The sequence below is a fragment of the Arachis ipaensis genome, chromosome B04 (assembly GCF_000816755.2).
Source record: "Arachis ipaensis cultivar K30076 chromosome B04, Araip1.1, whole genome shotgun sequence".
Classification (NCBI taxonomy): Eukaryota; Viridiplantae; Streptophyta; class Magnoliopsida; order Fabales; family Fabaceae; genus Arachis; species Arachis ipaensis.
The window spans coordinates 5616310-5626331 of NC_029788.2; positions in this window are offsets into that span (position 1 = coordinate 5616310).

Below are 10022 nucleotides of genomic sequence, written 5' to 3' on the forward strand. Positions count from 1 at the left end.
CTTTAAATAACATTAGTTATTAAATTTGTAGATATTTTCTTATTACTCATGAATAAAATTTTTAAACCATCTCAGTCGTATGTTAAAATCGATTTGAGTAAATTCAATTTCGCATAAAATAAAATTTGTTCTTGGATTAACTTTTTTATTATCATAGTAAAAGAAGCTATTATAGAGAACTATTTTTGTTAATCTACTTATAATTATTTTATATTCAAGTATCACATTCATTCTTGGAATCAAAATAATATATGACCAACATTATTACCAACTAAAATTTGCCAATATATTTTGTCTATTCTTAAGTTGAAGTAGTTATATTTGACCTAAAAATAATTTTATATTTTTTTATTAGTTTAAACACCTACTAAAATTGCCAAAAAAAAAGATGAATGTACAATATTTTGTCTTAGTTCTTGAAAAATAATAGAAGAATTCATGTCTAAAATCTCGAATTGTCCATATATAAAAGAATAGATATATGCCATTTTTCAAATAAAAAAATATTTTGTTAGAATAGAAATAGAAGTGATATTGATTATTCAATAATCAAAATGAATTTGTCCATCTAATACAACTATTTTTTTATCAAAAAAAAAATTTGTTATGTAAAAAAAAATCAAGATATTACTCAAATATTTATCAAATGCTTCATAACAGTACCTACTAACTAATAAGTATTTTTTTTTATTATGAGTTTGGTTTTCACTAACAAAATTGTTTAAGAGTAACCGAATTAAATCATGAATATAGAATCCTTAATCACAATTGGTAATATTTTAAATTTTAAGTTTTTCCCCATTCTTCTATTATGAATGAGTAAAGATGCACTATGCAATGTCACTTGAATTAAAATTTAGTGCATTTTACTCTTTGAGTGAATTTCGACCAATCTCTAAAGAATTATTGTTGTCGTACCTTATGATCATAAATAAAGTCAAAATCCTTCTCTACGATAGACTGATACACAACCGTAATAATTTTATTAAAGGGTAAAGTACTAAATTGGTCCCCTACGTTTGGGTATAATTTTGTTTTGATTCTTAAAGTTTAAAGTGTCTTATTTGAATCCAAAAAAGTTTCATTTAGCTTCAATGTAGTCCCACTGTGAGGTTAAAATTAAATAATTAACAAAATGTCCTATATAACAATAAGATTGATAATATGAAAAATAAGTACAAGTTTCAGAGGCACAAAATTAACCATGGATGCATCAATACATTTTTTTATCATTCTCCTTAGTTCTATAAAAAATATTTCATTTAAATTGTAACAAAAATGATAAATAAATGTATTGATGCATCTTCGGTTGATTTTGTGCCTCTGGAGCTTGTACTTATTCTCCAGATTATCGACCTTGTTCTTGTATTGCTGTCATGTAGGGCATTTCGTTAATTATTTAACTTTGACCTCACAGTGGGACTATATTGAAACTAAATGAAACTGTTTTGGATTCAAATAGGACATTTTAAACTTTAAGGACCAAAACAGGATTACGCCCAAACGTAGAGGACCAATTTAATACTTTACCCTTTATTAAATGTATGTTTTTTCTTTTTAGATGTGTACAAAAATTAATATAGTTGAAGTTATTTGTTTTAGTTTATCTCTTTCAAAGTTTAGTTCTCCTATAGCTATTAGTTTAACTAACAAAGAACTATCTACTTCAATTGCGAAAGACATAAGAAGATAGTCTTTTAATATTTTGTCACCGGATCGAAAAATTTCATCTAAATCAAATAAACATAATTGATTAATTTCATTACCTCGCATGGTTAATTCTACACATAATATATAATAATGTTAAAATTAATCAATTTAAGATGATTGGTGCACGAAACTGGCTCTGCAGAATTCGCACAGATAGACCGGCAAGTATATCTGGTCGTCCAAATAATATTTCAGGTGAGTGAGAGTCGATCCCACAGAAATTGTTGGTTTGAGCAAGCAGTGGATATCTTGCAGATCTTAGTTAGGTGGATAGAAATTATAGTTTGTTATGAAAAGCATATAAAACAGATAAATAGTAGAACGTTACTAGATAGATAAGAATTCAATGGTATGAGAATGGTTGAGGCTTCGGAGATGCTTTGTCTTTCCGGATTAACTTTTCTTACTGTCTTCTTCAATAACCTTCTGATTCCTTCAATGGCAGTCGTAAGTGATTAACTCATGTCCTCTCATCAAGTTAACCTCCTCTACTGCAACAATCTACCATGTTGAAGTGACTCATGTCCTCTCATCAAGCCACCCCTAGGTTTCTCACTGTAGCAAAAGACGAAGCTCTAAGCAATCCACTCCCCTTCACAATCCTACTCAAGGTGCCACAGACAAGGCAGATCTTCCAGATCAGAAAGTGCTGCTTCTCTAACTCTAGCCTTAATGCCACAGAGACCTCACTTACCCACGGCCAATGGGATTTTATGTCACGTATCTAAAGTTGCCTAGGTACTTTATTGGAATCCGCAATACAATCTCTAGCTTTAGTTCAACGCTATCCGGGTCAGGAATCACACGGAACCCATGTAGAACAAGGGTGATTGTCACGGGTCACCCTCAATTCATAAGATGAAGAACAAGGTTGCATAAGAGAATAAAATCAGACATATTGAATTAGAATAGTAATATTATTGGTTCATGAAACTCAGTAGAGCTCCTAACCTTAACCTTAGGAGGTTATTGACTCCTACTGTACAGAAAATAATACTGAAAGGTTCGAATGGGCAAAGATCCCTAACAATGGTGATCTTTGTTCTATATATACTAGTCTAGTAATTAAGGATTACAGAAATAAGATAAACTAGTCTTGTAGCGCGAAAATCCACTTCTGGAGCCCACTTGGTGAGTGTTTGGGTTGAGCTAAGGTGAAATCCATGAGCTAGTACCCCTTAGGGGTGTTAAACGCCACCCTGGGCTCCCTTTTGGGCGTTGGACGCCAGCTGCTCCCCTGTGGGCGCTGGACGCCAGGAATAGGGCTGGTGGCTAGCGTTGAACGCTAGTTTTGGACCTTCATTTCTAAAACAAAGTATAAACTATTATATATTTCTGGAAAGTCCTGGATGTTAGCTTTCTATAGTCATTAACAGCGCACCATTTGGACTTCTTTAGCTCCAGAAAAGCTCCTTTGAGTGGATGGAGGTCAAATCCTGACAGATTGATAAACTCCATTTTTAGGGTTTATCTTGTATTGATTTTAGGGAATTTTATGACCTTTAACCCACATTTATTCAATGAAGTGGCATGGTTTCATGATTATCTCCTTAGTTGTGCTTAAGTGTGAAAACATGCTTTCTAGGCTTTAATTTGATAAATTTAATTCACCTTAATTCCATTAGGTACCTTGATATGTTTGTTAAGTGATTTCAGATTTAGGAGGCAAGGATTGGATTGAGGGGATGAAGGAAAAGCATTGTAGAAATGGAGAACTCATGAAGAAATGAAGGAATCGCAAAAGCTGTCAAGTCTGACCTCTTTGCATTTAATCGACCATAACCTAAGCTACAGAGGTCCAAATGATGCGGTTCCAGTTGCGTTGGAAAGCTAACATCTGGGGCTTCAAAATGATATAAAATTTGCCATAGTTGCATCGCGTTTAGGGGTGCGCATGCGCACTGTACGCGTACACGCTGATGGTTGCACATGATTCACTTAATGCAACTCGTGGCCAGCAATTTTAGAAGTCTTGTGGGCCCAATCCAACTCATTTCTGATGCTATTTAAGCCAAGAATTGAAGGAAAATTAACATACTTTGGATCATTGGTCATAGTTTAAGTTTTAGAAGTAGTTAGAGTTAGTTTCTAGAGAGAGAAGCTCTCACTTCTCTCTATAATTAGGATTAGGTTTTAGATCTAGATCTACTTCTTCTCCTCTTCTAATTTCCTTTTCCCTCTTCAATTGTTCTCTTGTAGTTGTAGAATTCTTTTTCTCTTGTAATTCCTTTGTATTGTTAGTTGTAGTTTATGAACTTTCTTTTGTAGATCTACATTTCTTCTTCAATGCAAATGGTAAGTTCATTGTTGTTTCATAATTGTTTTCCTTTTCTATTGTTGATCTCTTGCTATTCTAGTTAGATCTCTCTTTAATTCTTGTAATTTATGTTGTTTACTTTTATTGCCTTCTATGTGTTTGATGAAATGCTTCTTCTAGTTATTAGTTAGATTTTGTTCCTCTTGGCCTAGGTAGAGTAATTAGTGATGCTTGAGTTATCAAACTCTTTTGTTGATTGATAATTAGAGATTGCTAGTTGACTTGGATACCACTAAAGCTAGTCTTTCCTTAGGAGTTGGCTAGGACTTGTGGAATCAAGTTAATTCATCCACTTGACTTTCTTTCATGGTTAGAGGTTAACTAAGTGGTAGCAATGGACAATTCTCATCACAATTGAGGATGATAGCTAGGATAGGACTTCTAGTTCTCATACCTTGTCAAGAGCTTTGTTAGTTGTTAGTTTATTTTCATTGCCATTTATATTTCTTGTTCCTTATTCCCAAAATCCCAAAATATACCTCAACCAATAACAAGAACACTTTATTGTAATTCCTAGGGAGAACGACCCGACGTTTAAGTACTTCGGTTTATAATTTTAGGGGTTTGTTACTTGTGACAAACAAATTTTGTATGAAAGGTTTATTGTTGGTTTAGAAACTATACTTGCAACGAGAATTTATTGTGAATTCTAGACCACACAAAAATCCAATCATCAAACATCTGCAGTCCTTTCTCTGCTTTTGAATCAGATTTTTGCTCAAGCTCCTTAATTTCAGCCAGAAAATATCTGAAATTACCATAAAACACACAAACTCAAAGTAGAATCCAAAAATGTGAATTTTGCACTAAAACCTATGAAAACTTAATAAAACTTAAACAAAACATAATAAAAACTATATGAAAATGATGCCAAAAAGCGTATAAAATATCCGTTCATCATAACACTAAACTTAAACTGTTGCTTGTCCCCAACCAACCAAAAAAAAAGTAGGATAAAAAGAAATAGAAGGATGCAATAAATTTTAGAGTTCTTAATGAAGCTCAATTTCAATTAGATGAGCGGGACTAGTAGCTTTTTGCTTTTGAATAGTTTTGGTATCTCACCTTCCATTGAAGTTCAGAATAGTTGGCATCTTTAGGAACTTAGAATCCAGATGATACTATTGATTCTCTTAGTTAAGTTATTTTTTATTCTTGAACACAGCTTCTTTAGAGTCTACTTTGTTTTCCAGTATTACCACCGGATACATAAATGCCACAGACACTTAACTGGGTGAACCCTTTCGAATTGTGATTCAGCTTTGCTAGAATTTTCAGCCAGTGGTGTCCAGAGTTCTTAAGCACACTCTTTACTTTGGACCACGACTTTAACTACTCAGCCTCAAGCTTTCCACTTGACACCTTCACACCATAAGCATATAGTTAGGGAAGCAGCTCATTTGAATTGCCTAGGCTAAGATTTTTCTTTTAGGCCCTCCTAACCATTGATACTTAAAGCATTGGATCCCTGCTTTTGCCTTTTGGTTTAAAGAGCTATTGACTTTTTGTTCTTGCCTTTGGTTTAAAGAGCTATTGACTTTTTCTGCTTTTTATTTCTTTCTCTGCTTGCATTTTTTTTCGCATATTTTTTTTAATTGCTTTTTGCTGATTTTTCTTGATTCAAGAATCAATTTTAGGATTTTTCAGATCACCAATAATACTTCTCTTTTATCATCATTCTTTCAAGAGCTAACATTTTTTAACTCCAATATCAAATATGCACTGTTTATTCATACATTCAGAAAACAAAAGCAATGCCACCACATCAAAATAATTGAACTATTCTTAATATATAACTCGAAATTCATGCATCTTACTTTTCTTTTTCAATTAAAAATTTCTTTTAAGCAACGTAATAGATGCATGGAATATTTCATAGCCTTAAGACATAAAGACAGATGATCATGCACTAGAAACAGACAATAAAACAAAATACATGGAAAATAGAAAAAATTAACATAGGCAACAGGGAAGTAAAGGGAACGAATCCATCATAGTGATGGCGGCTACTACTCCTTCTGGATGATCCAATGGAATGCTTGATTTCCTCTATGTCACGCCCCTGCCTCTGTTATTCTTCCCTCATAACTCTTTATTCTTCCCTCATGACTTTTTGATCTTCTCTTATGTCATGGAAGATGGTGGAGTGCTCTTGATGTCTCATCCTTAATTGATCCATGCTGGAGCTGAATTCTCCTAGAGAAGTGTGCAATTGGTCCCAATAGCCTTGGAGAGGAAAATGCATCCCTTGAGGTATCTCAGAAATTTTTTATTGAGGCAGTTCCACATGCTCTTGACGTGGTCCATGTGCTGGATCTCTAGTTTGTTCCATCCTCTTCTTGGCGATGGGCTTGTCCTCCTCAATAGGAATGTCTCTTTCTATGACAATTCTAGCTGAATTGCATAGATGACAGATAAGGTGGGGGAAGGCTAACCTTGCTAAGGGGGAAGGCTTTTCAGCTTTCTTGTACAACTCTTGAGGTATTATCTTATGTACCTCCACCTCACTTTCAATCATGATGCAATAAATCATGATGGCTCTGTCTATAGTCACTTCTGACCGATTGCTAGTAGGGATGATAGAGCGTTGGATGAGTTCCAACCATCCTCTAGCTATAGGCTTGAGGTCAAGCCTTCTCAGTTGGATAGGCTGCCTTGAGCATCCCTCTTCCATTGAGCTCCTTCCACACAGATATCTGAAAGGACTTGGTCCAGCCTATGGTTAAAATTGACTCTCTTAGTGTAAGGATGTGGGTCTTCTTGCATCATTGGCAAATGGAGTGCCAACCTTACACTCTCCGGGCTGAAATCCAAGAGACGCCCTTGGACCATGGTATGCCAATTTTTGGGACTTAGGTTCATGCTTGTATCATGATTTTTTGTGACCCATGTATTGGTATAGAACTCTTGTACCATCAAGATCCCAACTTCTGGGATATGATTGGTTAGGACTTCCCAACCTCTCCTCTGGATTTCTTTTCGGATCTCCGGGTACTCATTATTTTTAAGCCTAAAGGGGACTTCAGGAATCACCCTTTTCTTTGCCACTACTTTATAGAAGTGGTCTTGATGAGCTTTGGGGATGAATCTCTCCATCTCCCAAGATTCAGAGGTGGAAGCAACTGCTTTTCCTTTCCTCTTTCTAGAGGATTCTCCGACTTTGGGTGCCATAAGTGTGAATGGAAAGCAAAAAGCAAGGCTTTTCCAACACCAAACTTAAAAAATTTGCTCGTCCTCGAGTAAAATAGGAAGAAAAGAGTAGAAGAAGAAGAGAATAGAGGAAATGGAGAGGGATAGTGGATTCGGCCAAGAAGAGCTTTAGTGTATGAATGGGGTGTGTATAAAGGGTAGGAAGAAAGGGTATTTATAGGAGTGGGATAGGTTGGGTTCGAATGAATGGGTGGGAATTGGGTGAGAAATTTTGAATTTGAAGTGGGTGCGGGTTGGTGGAAATTATGACGGTAATGGGAAGTGATAATAATATGGATGTGATTGGGTTAAGATTTATAGAGAAGAGTGTGTGGGGAAGAGTGAAAGTAAGAGAGAGAAGAAAGTGGGGTAGGTGGAGATTCTGTGGGACCCACTGATCCTGAGGGGCTAGGAAATTCAAGTTCCCTGCCCCCTTGTGGGCGTTGAACGCCCAGCTCTTACTCCTGGCTAGCGTTCAACGCCAGCTATGTGCCTCTCATTGGGTGTTGAACGCCCTTGAGGGACCTCCTTCCTGGCGTTCAACGCTAGGTCTATGCCTCTGTTGGGGCGTTGAACGCCCAGGTTCTGCCCCCTGACTGGCGTTCAACGCCAGCAAGGTTTTTGCTTCAGGGTGTTCTGTTTTCAGCTCTTACTATTTCTGTTTTTGTTCTAACTACTGCACATGATCACAAACTTAAATAAATATGAAAATTAAATGGAAATAACAAATAAACTCAAAGAAAAACAATAAAACATTAATTATTGATGGGTTGCCTCCCAACAAGCGCTTCTTTAACATCTCTAGCTTGACGGTTAGCTCTTTACGGAGATGGATAGGGGCTCAGAATTTCACCTCTTACAGTGAACTTCTTGTCTGTGCTCTCATGGATAAGTTCCACATGTTTCAGAGATAGGATCCTGTTCACAGTGTGTGGAATGACTGGATTATTTGTGAAGACAACTCTCATGCCAGGTGAGAGGCTTTCAGTGAGGATTTTCTCATCTCTCCAGCCTTTAGGTACTTTCTTCTTAGTACCTTTATTCTCAGTGCTTGATAATGGCTGCCCAACACCGAACTTAGAATTAGTGTCTGGGGCTCTGTATAACTTTGCACTGAGAGAGACGGTTAGAACACTAAGTGTTGCACAACTGTTTCTCTGTTGTCAAAGGGAGAGTTAGGGTTAGGCATCTTGAACAAGATGTGGTCCTCCCATAACTATAGAATCAACTCTCCCTTTGGTACATCAATGATGGCATTGGCAGTGACTAGGAAGGGTCTTCTAAGGATGATGAATTCATCCTCTTCCTCCCCAGTATCCAAGATTATGAAATCTGCAGGGATGTAAAGGTTCTCAACCTTTACTAAGACATCCTCTACACGGCCATAAGCCTTTTTTATTGACTTGTCTGCCATCTCTAGTGTGATTCTTGCAGCTTGTACCTCAAAGATTCCCAACTTCTCCATTACAGAGAGTGGCATAAGGTTTATGCTTGACCCTAAGTTACACAGAGCCTTATCAAGAAGAACACTGAATATAGTTTTCGAAAATTTTAAGAAATTAAAGAACACACAAGTGACACCAAACTTAAGAATTGACACTAGACTCAAATAAGATAGATTCATTGTCACAATTATTTCAATCATGGTACAAATGAACCCCAAAAATATTTTAATTCTCCTAATGTTCTCATTAATTTCATAATTCATTCTTGTTGTTTTCAAAAAAGTATTCTTTCGTTACAGAATGATCTTGTATTTCATCAAACCATTAAAAATATTTGCACTACATTTGTTTGTTCTATCCAAAAACAATGCATTCACATATTAGAGAGAAAATATAAAAATAAAATTAATAGAAAAAATTGCAGTTCTTTATTTATTAAATAATCATTCGAAACTTACCTTTCACGTAGAACATCACAGAAATCATCTTTCACGGTTGTCAATGATATTTGACTTTAACAGAACATCTGAAAGATGATAAAAAACATGTTCCGTCGTAGGTGAAGCGCATGTTCTGAATTTTCCTCCACGTCAAAAACTTGCATTGACGGATAACTTCTCTCCATAACAAATTTGCTATGAACTCGAGCCAAATTCATCTTCTTGCCCACCATTTTGGGGCAATTCATGTTACAAAGTAATAATTTAAAATTCGAAAAAAAATTAATTTAATTTAAATTTTTTTACCTAAAATCCTTGTTAAACTCAGTATTTAGTTCAAAAAACATGCTATATCATTAAAATACAGTGAACACTTTAATATTATTCTCATTAAAGATGTGTTATGACGAGGCTAAAGGGACGAATATTTTAAATTTTAATTTTTAAAATTTTTTAAAGATCATTTTATCAATAACATCTTTTATATATCACTTTGTCAGCATTAGAATCTTTCAAATATCGCATTTATATTTACCTCTTATTTAAATTTACAAATGTTGCAACTATTTTCACATCTCACAGTAAAATTGTTTTTCTACCGTCACCAACCAAAAAAAAAAATTTTTTTTTCTACCTTTTTAAATTTATTTATTTTTACTCAATCGTAATTTTATACATAAATTAAAAACATAGAAATAAAAATATAAAATAAGAATTGTAAAATAGAATAGGATAAAAATCTTAGTTTACGTTGCATTTCTGATAATGCTCTTAATCTTAAAATATAGTCTAATTTAAAAACATGGATTTTAAAAAAAAAGTTCATTATTTTTTTTATGATAATAATAAACTTATATTCATTACTCATCCAAATAATATTAATTTCAACAATATAATGAACCAACTCTATTTATATTGGAA